The 16,306-nt window shown below is 35.9% G+C and overlaps 1 protein-coding gene across 4 annotated transcripts in view; it reads left to right on the plus strand.

The window, feature by feature from the left end:
* Positions 1–16,306, plus strand: part of Glra2 (glycine receptor alpha 2) — a 208,909-nt gene that overhangs the window by 20,691 nt on the left and 171,912 nt on the right. The gene's annotated exons all lie outside the window — the stretch shown is intronic.

Consider the following 16,306-nt stretch of genomic DNA (forward strand, 5'->3'; position numbering starts at 1 on the left):
CCTACAGTAGAATTGACTGTATGGGCCTTGGGAATATTTTAGCCTAATAGCTTTAATCATTAGAACATATAGGCATAGATTCCAGGCTTATTTGAATAAGGAAGGAGAAGCTCAGAGATCTTGCTAGAGTCCTATTCTATCAGGACTAATAAAATTGTGCTTGGAAATTTACTTGGTCTTCCATTTATCAGAAGAATCACTTGCTACTTGTATACAAAGTTAAATACACCTCATAACAAGGTGCACATTGACTATAAAATATTTGAGAGTGTCATCCAAATTAGTGAAAATTTCTAGAAACTATGACAGATACTCTGGATCCTTATACAAATGCGTAACCTTTCTGAGCAAACATAGGAACAGACATAAAACATTGAGCAATATAAGCCCTTATCTATAGAATCATACAACTACAACTACATATGGAAATATACCACTGATATTAGGCATTCCAAGTAAGTGGAAATGCAATAGGTGAATTGCAAGAAGAGATAGAAAATGAGGATTTTGGCTATGAGTAGGGTTACAGATGCCAGGAAACATGATAGCTTTTGTCTTAGTTACTTCTTCTATTGCTGGGATAAAATTCCTCAAACAATACCAACTTGAGGAAGGAAGGGCTTTGCCCCATAGTTCAAGATTGTAGTCCATCATGGCAGGGAAGTGACATGAGTGGTAGCTTGAGAGAATTAGTCACATTGCATCGACAGTCAAGAAGTCCATGTTCAGCTTGCTTTCTCCTTTTGAGTTAGCCCAGGATCCCAGCCTATGGAATGGCTCTACCCACACTGGATGAGTCTTCCCACATCAGTAACCGAATCAAGATAATGCCCCACAGGCATGCCCAGAGGTCTATCTCACAGGTCATTCTAGATCTCATCAATTTAATAATTGAGGTTGACAAACCCAGCTGTGTTCCATGCCTGCTTGCATTTATTCTCTGTAAATTCAGTGACTAATCAATCCCTGCTTTCTAGATCTTAAGAATACCTCCACTGTAGACTACTGGCAATGGTTGAGAGAAAGCCTGAACTGACCTAGTCTGGTGATCAGATGGCCAAACACCTTAAATGTCATGCTAGAACTCTCATCCAATAACTGATGGAAGTGGATGCAGAGATCCTCAGCCAGACCCCAGGTGGAGCTCCAGAGCCCAATTGTAAGAGTGTGAATTGTTGAGACCAAGATTGGAAAAAGCACAGGGACAAATAGCCAAACTAATGGAAACATATGAATTATGAACCAAAAGCTGTGGAGCCCCCAACTGGATCAGGCCCTCTGGATAAGTGAGACAACTGAATAGCTTGAACTGTTTGGGAGGCACCCAGGCAGTGGGACCTGGACCTGTCCTTAGTGCATGAGCTGGCTGTTTGGAACCTTGAGCTTACACAGGGACACTTTGCTCAGCCTGGGAGGAGGGGACTGGAACTGCCTGGACTGAATCTCCCAGGTTGAGCTGAATCCCTAGGGGAGTCTTGGCCCTGGAGGAGATGGGAATGGGGGGGGGAAGCTGGGGGCAGGAGTGGGAAGGACAAGTGAACCCATGGCTGATATGTAAAATTAAATTAAGTTTTAAAAAAAGAATTGTTAGGACTGGCACAGTAGAGGGACTAGTCAACCTCAGGCAGTCTTATATGAAAGCCCCATACAGCCATCATATATTTCTTTACAGTGGCCTATACAAGCTACTAGTAGCTAGTGTTTGCAAGTACATGGCACACATGACCAAAGATGACTGTTTGATGAAGTGTGTTCTAGCCCAGGCTCATCTCCAAAGAGAAGATGTTACTAGGACATTTATTTCATTTTGGCATAGCAGACTTCTCACCCCCATCACCTGAGAGGTTAGGAAATTGACCTTTTTTTTTTTTTTTTAATCAAAGGACATTTACTTTTCTATAGTGATGCTTTTTTGTGTCTGGTACAAACTCCACATTGTTCATTTGGCAAAATATCAAAACTTTCATACTTTCTAATTATAGACTTCTTGAGTTCAAAGACGATTTTTCTGGTTATTATCATGAGCCCACAATAGGAAAACATCTAGTGAGAGAATGACTTCCTCCACTTCAAGTGTAAATATTATCTGATGAGTGAGAGGTTACTTGCCTTCTTTATATTGATGAGAAAGCTGTTTTTGGCTCAGTACCGAGGATCACGTCATATTGTGCTGAAGATACAAGTATATCATATCAAGATTTAGATTTTTATCACTTTAAGTATCTCTAATTATGCAAAATTGAAATGCTCCAAATTTGACAGAGAGTATAAAATAAAGACAAATAATGTGTATCCAGACTTCAATTACTGGTTACATTTGGTTTCATATATCTCTATATATGTATATATATGAAACCAAATTCCCTCTCACCTATATAGAAAGAGCTATGCTAATCTCCTTTCCCTTTTCCATCACATATTCACTGATTCCATTGACATTTTCCTTTCAAACAGCATTCTGATTATCATATTACATTCTAGTCTGATTCACGCCAGCATATCACTAATTATGAGTTAACTGTATGCAGGAGTTCTATCTATTTCGGTGTTCTCAGAGCCTTATAGGTTACAGTTTTAGTATTTCATTCATATCTCTAATCCCTTACTACATTAATGTGCAACTTGACTTCTGAAGGGTAAGAACTGCATTGTTTGCTATAGGGCAGTGGTTCTCAACTATTCTATTGCTGCAATGCTTTAATATAGTCCCTCATGTTGTGGTGACCCCAACCATAAAATTATTTTGTTTCTTTATAAATGTAATTTTGCTACTGTTATGAATCCTAGTGTAATTTTTTTGGAGATAGAGGTTTGCCAAAGGGTATGCAACCCACAGGTTGAGAATTACTGCTCCAGGGCCTTCTCTGACCTAAGCCACATTCTTGTTTTGGACAAGTAAAGATGAATTAAAGACTTTGAAGAGACCTTTCATTCTGTGAGCAATGGGAACTGAGGTAAAATACCCAAACTACTTCTTCCTTGGCGATAATAGTTCAGGAGTATGTCTATAATGGCTTCTAGAGATGCTCACAGAAAAATGGCTTCATTTGCTATCAGAGAAAAATGAACATATTAACTCATCTTTCCTTGTCTGCCTACCTTTTCTACTCAGTCTCACTTATTCATTTCCTATTCTGACTATTTTTACATTCATAATAAACTACTATCACTTCAATCCTTGACTTAAGGAAAAATAATTATTCTATACATAAGAGTCCAGTAAATGTCCTTTTAATTAGACCAAATTAGAGAGAAGTAGAGTGTAATATGAGCTAAGACCTGTAAGTGCTATGCTCCCCAAGTGCTAGGGACCCATTAGTCAAATGTGAGCACTTGTAAACATGACAGGCACTGTGATTCTAAAGCAGCAGTCCTACTTGTTAAAAGAGAAGAGTACATATCAGGAACTCTGACTTCTATTTTTAGATATGCTGACACAGAAAACCTGTTTCCCAAAAGTACAGTGGTGATCTTGTCACACTCAGAGAAATGGTGCATGATGCCGAAGGAGAAAACAGGTCTCCATTTGTGGAAGCCACAGAGAAACAGAAGAGGGAAATCAGAGCTTAGATCCTGTTCATTGGCAGACATGGTGCTGTATGATTTCATTTGACAGCTAAATAGAGGGTAGTGTATTGCCTAGCAGTGCAATGGCCTCAAACATAATTTAGGTCTTCAAGTTTCCAAAGCCTGGCTCTGAGCCTCAGCCTCCCAAAGAGTGAAAATGGTCTCTGCTTGGAAAATTTTACATTCAAAGGCAAATTTACAAAATCATGTAAAACCATGACTCTACTACAGATATAAAATCAAAACATATTAAATAGTAGTTAATTTATCAGTCAATTATGAAACCAGAGAGTTGGCACAACCAGCTCAAAAGAAATTCCAAAGAAAGGGAGTAGAACAAGAATAGTGAAATCAATGTGGAAAGGAAGGCAAGAATTCCCCCTCCCACAGTGGGGGAAAGAAGTTACTGAAGAGGTTACAGAACAAGATTTGCATATCCAAGAGATAGTTTGCATTCCTGCTGGTTATATTTACATAGAAGCACAGTAAAGGGTAAAAGGATGTTTGATACAGAAAATGCATAGTTATTCATTAAAGGGAATTTTGCTCAATATTAATGACTTTAGATTTAATAATAGAAAATCCACTAGGAGAAAATCCACTCTTTAAAATTCCGGGTCTTTCCCTTAACACTGTGAGGAGAAGTGAGGGAAATAAAAATGCCGAGTAGAGAAAACAACTTATTGTCACATAAAGGGAAAAATCTCAGCCTAGATAGGGCACATTCAGGGTTATATTACTGCATCAAGAGAAAAATCTCAACGTTTGTGAAGAAGGTCCTTCTATGGTAGGAGAAGGGACAAGAAGAGAAATAGCTGACATTTCATGCACATGATCTTGTTTTCTTTTCCCAGAAAAACTGAGAATTTGGTAAAGAAAAGATATTTTATCTTTTAAAACACAAAAAACTGGAGCCCAGAGTAATTAGCTTCCAAATTAAGTAGTCACACAAATAGTATATAGTAGAGCCATGGTATTAAACCCAGCTTTTATGACTTGAATGACTTCTTAATGGTATTCCATGGTGGTGAGAGCAACAGCCATGAAGTTTGCTAATCCCCACCTTGTAGACCAATTTCTAAATGGTCTTAGCAAATTAAAAAACACAGAGCCAGCCTCAGTGGTTAAGAGCACTGTCTGCTCTTCCAGAGGTCCTGATTTCAACTCCCAGCAACCACATGGTGGCTCACAACCATCTCTAGTGGGATCTGATGCCCTCTTCTGGTATAAAGTTGTACATGCAGATAAAGCACTCATATACATAAATAAATAATAAAAATCTTTAAAAAAAAAAACACAGAGCCAAATATAGGAGTGAAATCCTTAGAGATCAGAGAAATAGGGAAAGCCACCAGCCAACCTAACTTCACCAACTATGCAGCTTCTAAATGGCAAAACTTCCTGTCTACGTTGTTTTTCTGCCTTCTCATTGGCTCTCAGCCCAGCTACCTCACTTCCTCTTCCTACACAGCTCTGTCACTTTCTGTCTGTTTGTACAGACCTCCAAGTCTCTATGGTTGGTACTTGGATTAAAGGCACATGTCACCACGCTTGCCTGTCTTCCCTAGTGTGGCCTTGAACACACAGAGATCCTGCCTGCTAAGCGTTTGGATTAAGGGTGTGTGTTACCACTGCCTGACTTCTTTGCTTATAATGGCTTTCTCTTCCTCTGATTCTCCAGGCAAGCTTTATTTATCAAGGCAAAAATAAAATATCACCATATTTCAATTTCAGCACAAATAAAATATCACAACACCACCTCAGAGAAGCTCAATAGAGGCTTCAAAGGAGCACATTTTCATGTTTCCCATTGGTGATTCTCATGCTTTGTCATAATCCCTTCATTCTGTTGAGTGCTTTGCAGAGACAACATAGAGTTCTCCTCTGATCTCATAGGCTTAAATAACCCCATTGATTTAAATGAATTACTTGTGGGGAGGAGGGATAGAAATTGAATTTAGGAAACTCTACATATGCTCATCACTTGCTGCACCACTAAGCTATGAGGATTACCTTTCTGGTGAATTACCCTTTGAAGGTGAAGAGATAAATACAGCTCTTGTTTTCTCATACAAAGGCTCATACATTTGGTCAATAACATACATTATTTAGTGTCTGCTATGTGATCAAAACTATACTGAGTACTTAGGGGAGCATACCAATGAGTCAAACACAAGCCATGACCTGTAGAGAGCATACTACAAAAACTTAGAGAAATAGAAAATAAAATAGAAACTAGCCCAATATAGAAAAGCATCCAGGATTTGGGAAGTACAAAGAAAGATGATAATCACATCAAATTATAAAAAAATATAATTAATAAAATATCATTAGATTTAAAAGAATGAGAGCAGCACATATGGAAGCAAATGTGTGTATGTGCATGGATCATATCCATGAATGATTATTATCATGCAAAGCACAGTGTACTTTTTTCTGTACAAATTATGAATACCAAAAATCTATTTTCAATTTGTAAGACTTGACAAGTTGATGAACTTGCTATTCATTTTGCAAGTAGTAGAGAATTCAATTAACAAAAGAGAGTGATGTTTAATTCTATTTGTGTAACTTCCTAAAATGAAGGGAAATGTCATTTGAGTTCATGAGAATTTCTCAGGTCCCCTTATTTCTACACTGATTTAAAATGGCATTTAAAACTGTCTTCTTCTTAGGGCAAATGGATCTTCACTTCTTATCTGAAACAATCCCAAGACAGAAGGAACCTTATGTTTTTCAGCACTTCTCTGGGAGATGACATTTTATTATGACATAAGTATAAATATATGTAGATTACATCTACAAATTAAGCGTAAAGCTTCCATTTTGATTCTAAGATCTTAAAAACAAAAAATGGACCTTGTACACCAAACAAAGTACTCTGAATATCTCCAAACATTAATAGTCACTTTATGGTCACTATGATCTTGCAATAAGCAGAAAGGCAACACTTTACTTGCATGAGAAACATCCCTTGGAGATTCTTCATTTGGAGCATGGTTTTTTTTTCTTATTTTAGCTGACATTTCTTATAGAATGATTCAAGAGATTTTTTTTTTTTTTGCAATTTGCTTTTGACTCATCATTAATGCTTGGATTTCTCATCTTTAGCTCCTCAATTCACCAACTAATTATAAATGAGAACTAGAAGATAGAATTTAATGACATATAGTGGGCACTCAATAAATACTTGATATTATGAGGGACTGGAGGTATCTAAGAATAAGATACATCAATATCAATAAATGTCTGCCAATTTAAATTTAGAATTTAATTTCATAATGAACAAACACAAAGTGTGATGTTTATGCCACTGCCTTGTTTTTAACAGTTCTCTTTATTGCAAATAATTTTTCTTATGCAATATATTCTTATCATAACTCCTTATCTCCTCACAGATCCTACTGATTTCCCCATCTACCCAATTCCCATTTTCTTTCTCTTTAGAGAACAAATTAACAAATATTTTTTTTTAAAAAGCACAAGAAACACGGACACAGATACAGGTACACACACACATACATACATACACACACACACACACACACACACACACACACACACACACACACACCATAGAAACACAAAATCGGAAACCATAATATAGAAGCAAAAGACCATTAAGATAAAAATTGCCTAAACAAAGCAAAATATGACAGATACCTGCAAATATATTGAGTTCATTTTGTGTTGACCATCTATGCTGGACATGGGGCCTAGCTTTAAGTGCAGTTTATATATCCAATGAGACTCCATCAGAGAAAACTAATTTTCCCTTGTAAAGCAGATGTCAATTGGAGATAGCTTCTTGGCTAGGGATGTGGGCTTGTGTCCACTTCCCCCTCTCAGCACTGGGACCCTGTCTGGCTTGAAATTGTGCAGGCCCTTTGCATGCTTCCACAGTCTCTGTGAGCTCATATGTGTATCAGTCTTGCTGTGTCTGGAAGTCACTCTCTTCTTGGTGTCTCTTGTATTTACAATTTTTCTGCCCCTTCTTCCTCATAGCCTCCTGAGCCCTCAAGAGGGTTTTACTAACTTTATACCTAAAGTGTGTATAGACACTTCCTAATTCACAAGTTTTGTTTAAAGAGAAACATTGTCATGAGAAAGTGATATGGCTGAGAAATGTTTTAATTATAACACTAGCATTTGTTTAGTAAAGTACAAGAATATTCTCTCATTTCATTAGCACATAGCACACAATGGGTTGCTATATTTACCTTCATTTTTATATTTTAGTGGTTCTCAACTGGGGGAGAGCTTTCCTGGAGGAGCATATGTAAATACCAGGACATATGTCTTCCAGGAGTAAGGTGCTTCTGGTATCTAGTTGATAGAGACTAGGGATGCTGCTAAACATTCTGTAATGATCAGGAAAACCTCCCACAACTAAGAATGCTCTACACCCACATGCCAATAACACCAAGGTTGACACATATTTTTAAAAATATAAGTCAACCATAATCATTTCAAAACCAACATTGAATAAGAATTCTAGGAGCAAAAAAGCTGTAGAAAGTGGTAAATTCTTGCCAAAAAGGTCTGTAAAGTTGAAAAAAAATGTGAATTTACAGAGAAAAATGATAAGATTAGCAGCATTTCAGTGAATATTATCATTAGAGACTGTTACATTATAGTATTAAGATTTCAGTTTATACTAAAATGTTTTATGGGTGGAGAGGAAGGACTAGAAAGTTAGCTCAGCTATTAAGAAAACTTGTTTTTGCAGTGGACCAAGGTTCAATTCTGAGCACCTACAAGGTGGCTCAGATCCATCCACACTGCAGTTCCAAGGGATCCAATGCCCTCTTCTACCTCTGGGGGCACCAGACATGCATGTGGTACACAAACATACGTACAAGAAAAATACTCATATACATAAAAGTAAAATTAATGATTTGGGTGATGTACTTCCTGAATAAATATAGTTTGAAAATTTGAGGAAGTTGTAACAATGATAGTAATATAATGAGCATTACTATTATTAAGAGCAACAACTAATAATTGAACAAATAAGTACTCACTACACAATACTACTAAATCTCACAATTATTATCACTAATCCTATGATAAAGAAAGGGTAGCAAATTCAGAAAGTTTCTGGGATCTGTTCAGTCAACATCTGGTAATTAATAATCAGAACTAGCACTGAAGACAAGACAAACTTGTAGCCACCATACTTCAAATCACTTTTAATTAATATGATTCAAAGTCTACATTTTTTCAAGACAGGATTAGTTCATACTTGATGTTCCTGTGTATTGTTGATAGCACTTTTTTCCTTTAAAGTGTTCACCCTAAAGTCAGGCATGGTGGTTCATGGTTCATGCTTGTAATTGAAAGGCACAGTCAGAAGGTTGTTTTCTTTTGGGGCCACCTTGGGCAGTATATCAAGACCACATTGACTATGACTCAAAACAAATGTGGTCACCCAACATGAAATGGTGTACCCCACCTTATTCTTCTTTAAACAATGGAGAAATCTACAGCATACAATAGGAGCAATTTGCCAACATTTTCAAGTTTTCTGAGAACCATCAATGAAAGTCATGTGCTTATGTGTCCACGTACTATAACGTTGTATAAAATCAATTGATAACTGGTAGCCATCAGTGGGAAGAACATAATGTGCCTTCATTTCATATGAGTTAATTCATTACACTGAATTGAAATTTCCTCATATCTATCAATGTAGCTGGTCCTAAACTAGTGGTTTATGAACTAACAAGGCTATCCTTTACCTCTGAATAATTTGTCCTTCATGAAAGTGTAGACAGAATAACCAATATTATATAGTTAAGTCATGGTGAATTTTCAATTAAGTTATTATAATTGCTTAGATTATTTCTAAAGTATGATGACTTTTGCAATTTTACTCTCTTCCAAATTGTATGCTTTAAATCTCTCATCACCAGCTGATCACCACTATGACAAGACATTCCCCCTTACAATCCTACTATCTTCCATGACCTTTTTTTCATGTAACATAAAAAATCATAAGAAATAGTACTTACTTGTGACCAGATATCAGAGTTCTAACCCTTATATCTACATCTTTTTAATTCACCTGTGATTTAGTTAATCTTTATCTCTTGGTCCAACATTAATGATTAGTCTGTTAGACAAAAAAAAAAAAAATCTTATTCCACAGGGAATTTAACTTCTATATGGAGCATTTAATTTTCCATTTCCATACAAGGGACTCATACCAAAGCAATTGTGATACTTGAAGACATATTAAATTATTTACAAGAAATAAAATGAAAAATGAAAATGCCATACTTATCTATTTGTGACGAGAGAAAAACATGACATTTTCATCTCGGAATTCAAAGACTGTTCTTTTCTTGAAAGTAATCTTTCTCTCAAAATTGATGTTGGAAAATATCTGGGACAAAACTAAGCATTAATGACTAATTGTCTTGGTGTCATACAAAGTCTTTTCTTGATGCTTACTTTTAAATAAAATATAGCATAGACATTCTAAAATTATATAATGTTTCTTGTTAGCTTAGAAAGTTCTGGTGAATACAAATATACATTATATTATACATATAAATTTATATAAAGAACATTATTTGAAAGTAACTACAAACAAACAGGAATATTTGAAGAGAACATGACATATGTTCAAAATAGGGTCATTTTACCAAGAAGATAGAACAATTCCAAATGTATGCAATTATATATCTGAATATTAATTTTTCAACAAATATTTGATGTTTTATTGACTTTTATTCATGTGTATGTGTATTGTGTGATATGCATGTGAATGCTGTAATCACAGAGGACAGAAGTGGGTATTGTATCACCTGGAGCTGGAGTTACAGGTAGCTGTGTGCTTCCTGATGTGGATGCTGGGACCTGAACCCAGGTCTTCAAGTGCTCTTAACTGATTAGCTTTCTCTCTAGCCCCTCTACAAGTATTGTTAATCATAGCATTTACCACCACTGAACTGGTTCTATTCAGTGCCCTCTTTGAAACAACACTAATCTCAACCCTATCATTACCCAAAAGTAAACAAAACTGAATGATTAAACACTGGTCTTTAGTTCATGGTTTATATATTGACTGGCTCATTGCCTCTATTGTTAGCACTAATTTATGTCTAAAAGCACACAGGACTGTTCAACATTTTAATAACATGCAGAAGAATTCCAAAGTAGATGAAATAGACTTGATGGAAGAAACATTTCTATAACAAAAACTTTTCAATGCACCATTTTCAATATAGACAACAGTGTATGCCAGGTGGAGGTGGCACACGCCTTTAATCCCAGCACTCAGGAGACAGAGCCAGGCGGATCTCTGTTGAGTTTGAGGCCAGCCTGGTCTACAGAGCAAGATCCAGGACTGGCATCAAAACTATACAGAGAAACCCTGTCTCACCCCCCCCACACACACCAAAAATCCAGAGAGATCAGTAAGGAAATAGAGAACATGAACAAAATTTTAAACCAAATTGATATCCTGGACATACACAAAACACTCTACCAACAGCAGCAGAATATACTTTCCTCAGTTAAACCTGGAATATGTTTCTGAGATGTAAAGTAAGTTTCAATAAATTTTGATGTTTGAAAACATTAAAAATGTTTTTTCCAACCAGGGTGGGTAGGAATACTAGGGATTAGTAATACATAGAAAATGTCAAATTTCTATGAGTTTTAAAAATGAAGATATTCTTAAATAACTCATTAATCTAAATAAAAAAAGAGATAAATAGCCAGGCGGTGGTGGTGCATGCCTTTAATCTCAGCACTTGGGAGGCAGAGCCAGGCAGATCTCTGTAAGTTTGAGGCCAGCCTGGGCTACCAAGTGAATTCCAGGAAAGGTGCAAAGCTACACAGAGAAACCCTGTCTTGAAAAAAAAAAGACAAATAAAAGTGCCCACAATATATCTTATTACAGGGTGTAAGGAAGGCAGTGCTTAGAGAGCAAATTATAACATAAATGTCCACATTAAAAAGAAAAATGTCTCAAATTAATAACCTATAGTTATACTTCAACAGTTAGAAACAGAAGGGAGAACTAAACACAAACCTTGAAGAGGAATTTAATATTCAAGTGGAGTACAAAAAGAAAAAGAAAAAACAGAATAGAAAAACAGTACTACAAGTTGAGTCTTTCAAGGTTCAACAGAAGTAACAAAGTAACAAACATTTAGCTAGGCTGACAAAGGAAAAACTGAAGATGATTCAAATGATGAAAATTAGAATTAAGTAGAGTCACTGTTGGTCTTCCAGAAAGAGAAGATATTTTAAAGATTGAAAACAAGTTATATAGTATAAGTAAAATTACCTAGAACATACTTATTACCTAATGGATTCAGGATTGACTAGAAAGTCTCAACAAACATAACAATAAATAAAAAAGGCTGAAATGCTAATCAAAACTTTCTCAACAAAGGAAACTTAGGACCAGATGGCTTGTATTTTGAGTTCTATCAAATATTTAAAGAGTTGACAACAATTATTTTCAAATTCTTCCAAAAAAATAGAAAATGAATGACCCAACATAAAACTCAAACTAATATATATTAATAGAATGAAAAAAATAGTTTCATGATTATTTCACTTGATACAGAAAATTTCAGTTGATGCATTTATAGAATTCAAAATCATTTATGGATTAGAAATCAATCTTCAACTTGATGAAGGGCATTTATAAAAATCTACAGTTAGCAACATGCTCTAAATGTAACCTTTCCCTGAGGAAAAAACTGAAAGCTTTTCTGCCATGCTTGAGAAAACCACAATTTGCTGTTCTATAACTGTAGTCCACTTTGTGTTGGAGGTTTTATCAATAGCAACTTAACACAAATAAAAAGACTCTATTCAAGTTCAAAATGAAGAAGTAAAATTATCTCCATTCCCAAAGGATAACAGTAGTTGTACAGAAAATCTTCCAAGCACCTGAATGAATGTTACTAGAACTAATTATTTCAAGAAAAGTTCAACATTAAGATCACCACAAAAAATAGTTCTGTATTCTACAGAATTCAAAAGAAATATTTCAAAAGGAAAGTAAGCCAAAAGCAGTAACTCACTCAGTTGGTAATACACTTGTCTTGTTAGTATGAGGACTTGAGTTCCAGTTCCCAGAGCTAGTTTAAAAGTCATGTGCAGTGGCATTCACGCACTTATAATCCCAGGCATTCATGAACTTGTAATTCCAGCAATACTGAGATGAGATGGGAGGCAGAGATGGGTGAATTCCTGGTAGTTTTTTGGCCAGTTATTCTAGCCTTACCTGGTAAAGTTCAGGCCAAGAGGAGAACCCGAAGGTGTGTAAGGAATGACATCCAAGGCTGTTCTCTGACCTACACACTTGTATGCTTGCACCTGTACACACTTACACCCTACCAACAAAAGTTCATTTTCACTAAAATTTAAGAAAATAAAATTGTTATGAAGACACTAAATCAAGAGTATGGAGGTTTGTACACTGGAAAATACAAAATATTACTGGTATACATTAACGAATGCATAAATAAATGGAATAGCATCTCATGTACATCAGTAGGCAGACTTAATATTTCAACAATATTAGTAATGCCCAGTGTGATCTACAGAGTCAAGGCAAAACCTTTCAAGTGGGGTCAGACTGCTGAATCTCATTGAAATAACAGAAGATAGTAAAGGATGACTGTGAGTGAAAGGAAAAAAAGGAGGAAGTTAAGAACAGAGAATGTGGACTGGAGAAATGGTTCAGCCATTAAAGGTTAGGCTTGTAACCAAAAATGTAAGAAGGGAGAATGGGAACAAGAAGGGGAAGAATTAGAGGAAGAGAGTAATTAGAAATGTTATATAGTTATATTCGGTTTTCTGTCTGGTTCTCATCTAACTCACTGTGCTGATAAATCCATCAGAGAGGTTAATGTTTTCTTTCTACATGTTACAGAGCATAGCCAATTCATTGGTAACCACATCTAAGAGCATGTTCTTTACAGTCAAAAACGTCTAATCAGATTATTGGACTAAATACAAATGTGTTGGCATATAGTAGGAAAACCCTTAAAAGCAAATTCTTAAGAAATTCTTCAACCCAAGAAATTGTGGATTAAATGTTAGTATTTGGGTACCCTCTATCATTAGGATAGAAACCAATTAGTACAAATGTCCACTGGCTTCAGGAATTTTGCCCTTGTAGTTAAGAAAAAAATCCTTAAAGTCAGACAGTTTCTGCTAGTTATAAATGCTATGGCTTTGAGAAAATCAATTTATGTCAGGGTTCTGTAGAGGAACAGAAATGATAAAATGCATATATAGTAAGAAAGAATGTATTAGATTGGCTGTACTGTACAGTTGGAGTAATCCACCAATGCTTTTCTCACACTAGAGAGGCTGAGTAGTTGTTTAGTTCATGAGGCTAGATGCTTCAACAGTCCCTCTTGCAATGACAATCTGGAGGATTTCTGGAGAGCCACTGGCCTTCAGTTCACCTTGGAAGCCTGAGGAAGCTGCTCTTCATATCAGTGAAGGAACCAGAAAAGATTAGTAAACAATAATGAAAAATGAAGGCCAATTGAGCAGAAAGCATTCCTTCTTCTATATCCTTTTTTTCAGGGTTGCTACAAGACAGTATCGCCCACACATAGGGTTGGTCTTCCCACATCAGTTAAGGCAGTCAAGAAAATCCATCACAGACATGCTCACAGATCCACCCAATGGAGACAGTTCTTCACTGTGGCTCTGTTCCCAGGTGATTCCAGGTTGTGTCAAGGGGACAGTTGACACTCACCAGCATAGCTAACTACTTTTATGCCTCAGTTTTCTCATCTTTAAAGTGCAAGCAGAATATTACCTTCCCACTGAGTGATGACATACAGTACTCACTGGCCCACAGTGAGGTTTTAATGTGTCAGTTCTTACTACATGCATGTATTAATACCTTACTTTTATAATAGCTCATTTTCCTAGGTTTTTCTTTCCAAGTTTTTGTGTGTAAATATGAATTACCTTCAAATTAAATGCCTAGGACTGAAAAGGCCAGATATTAAAGATCAAGAAATGTAAAGTATTCAGGAGAGCAGGAAAGAAAGCCTCTTATGAAGATTAAGGCACTGTATATAGGTACACATGCATGTGTTTGTATGAATCTTGTGGACAGAGGACAATGTTGGGTGCTGTTGCTCATGTCCACTTTTGTTGAGACAGGGTCTCTCACTGTCATACAACTCACAAAGTAGGTCAAAGCTAGTTGGCCAGGGATTCCCAAGGGTTCACCTGTCTCTGTTTCCTTTGTGCCAGGATTACAAGCATTTGCCAATATACCTGGCTTTTTAAAAACATAGTTTCTGTAGATTGAACTTGAGTCCTTGGACATACAGGAAAGCAGTTTACCTATTAAGCTATCTCTCCAACCCTCTGAACTTGATGTGCTTAGGATGATAGAAAGTATTTTAGGTTCCAGAAACACTGTCAGTTAGCAGCAAGAACAAAACAAATGATAATATGGCTCAACCTTCTGAATGTTTCCAAATCAATTTGATAGACCAGACAAATAGATAATTTATAATACTTGGACAACCAAAGTTTAAAATTTTCAAGTTCCTCTTTAAAATGTTATAATAGTGTAAAGTGAGTTTAATGAGCATTTTGGAATGGATTTACACTTTAAAAAACATTCCTATTCTCTCATCATTTGTTTTCTATTTTGCTTTATAAAGTTTTATAAAATGTATCCAATAAGCTGATATAAAAGGAAGTATTTCTTTGTGGCGAGAGGAGGGAAAAAAGCAAACACATACAAATTCTCATGACTTACCTCTTGTTGTCTAATTTATTTCTTACTAGTAGAAAATAGACTTGCAAAGAATTGTATTGCCAAGAAAGACTCTCTTTTTTTCCTACCAGCATTTTAGGAAAGCCTCACGCCAAACTCCTCTTCATTCAGAGTTTACTGGCTGGTTAGGTACAGAGCCAACTAGGGTGTCGTTTGTATTCAACTGACAAGAATTTGTCAAGTAAAGAGGAATGCATTTATGCAGAGGAAAACAATGATCAGATAGATGGTTTGAAACAGAATTTTCTTATCTCATAAAGTATTGGGGGAAATGCCCACAGAGGCAATAAACATATTACCCAGAAAAACATACGGCAGGGAATCATCGGTCAGTAGCATACTTGTTGACAAAAGGCCAGAAGAAAAGGCTAGTGACAGTCTAGATCCACATCTCTGGAGAGAAGAGTAGGCAATGTGGCAATCCTTGCTTAACACCAAATCTACTCTGGCAACAGTACAGATATTAACTGACGTTTCTGCCTGTGTTTATGTCTTAATGCAAGTTCATTTAGTTTGTTTTTTTATTTTTGTACACTATTTTTCATTAAGAGTCAGAGGATATATAGAAGAAAAGGGGTGAATTCAGAGGCATTATAAGAATCAAAGTAACATACTGATTTAAAAAGAGATGATCCAAATCCATTCAGCCCTGTGTTGATTCCATGATCCAGGTTATTTCATTACCTTTGGTAATATTTAAAACACTGACGAACTAAATATTAAAGAAAAGCAGTCATTCAAATGGCTATTGTTGCATAAACTTATGCTGATGAATTCAGTTAAATGATTTTACCTTATATTTTCCAAATTCAAAACTCTTTGGAGGTAAGTTACCATTGCTTAATTGTCATTATTCAAAATATTAGTGGGAAGTTATCATGCACTTCAGGGTAATTTTTTTCTTTGCAGTCACATCATCATTTTCATTTTATTTACATCTCTAACCACAGA

Source organism: Onychomys torridus, chromosome X, assembly GCF_903995425.1.
Source record: "Onychomys torridus chromosome X, mOncTor1.1, whole genome shotgun sequence".
Classification (NCBI taxonomy): domain Eukaryota; kingdom Metazoa; phylum Chordata; class Mammalia; order Rodentia; family Cricetidae; genus Onychomys; species Onychomys torridus.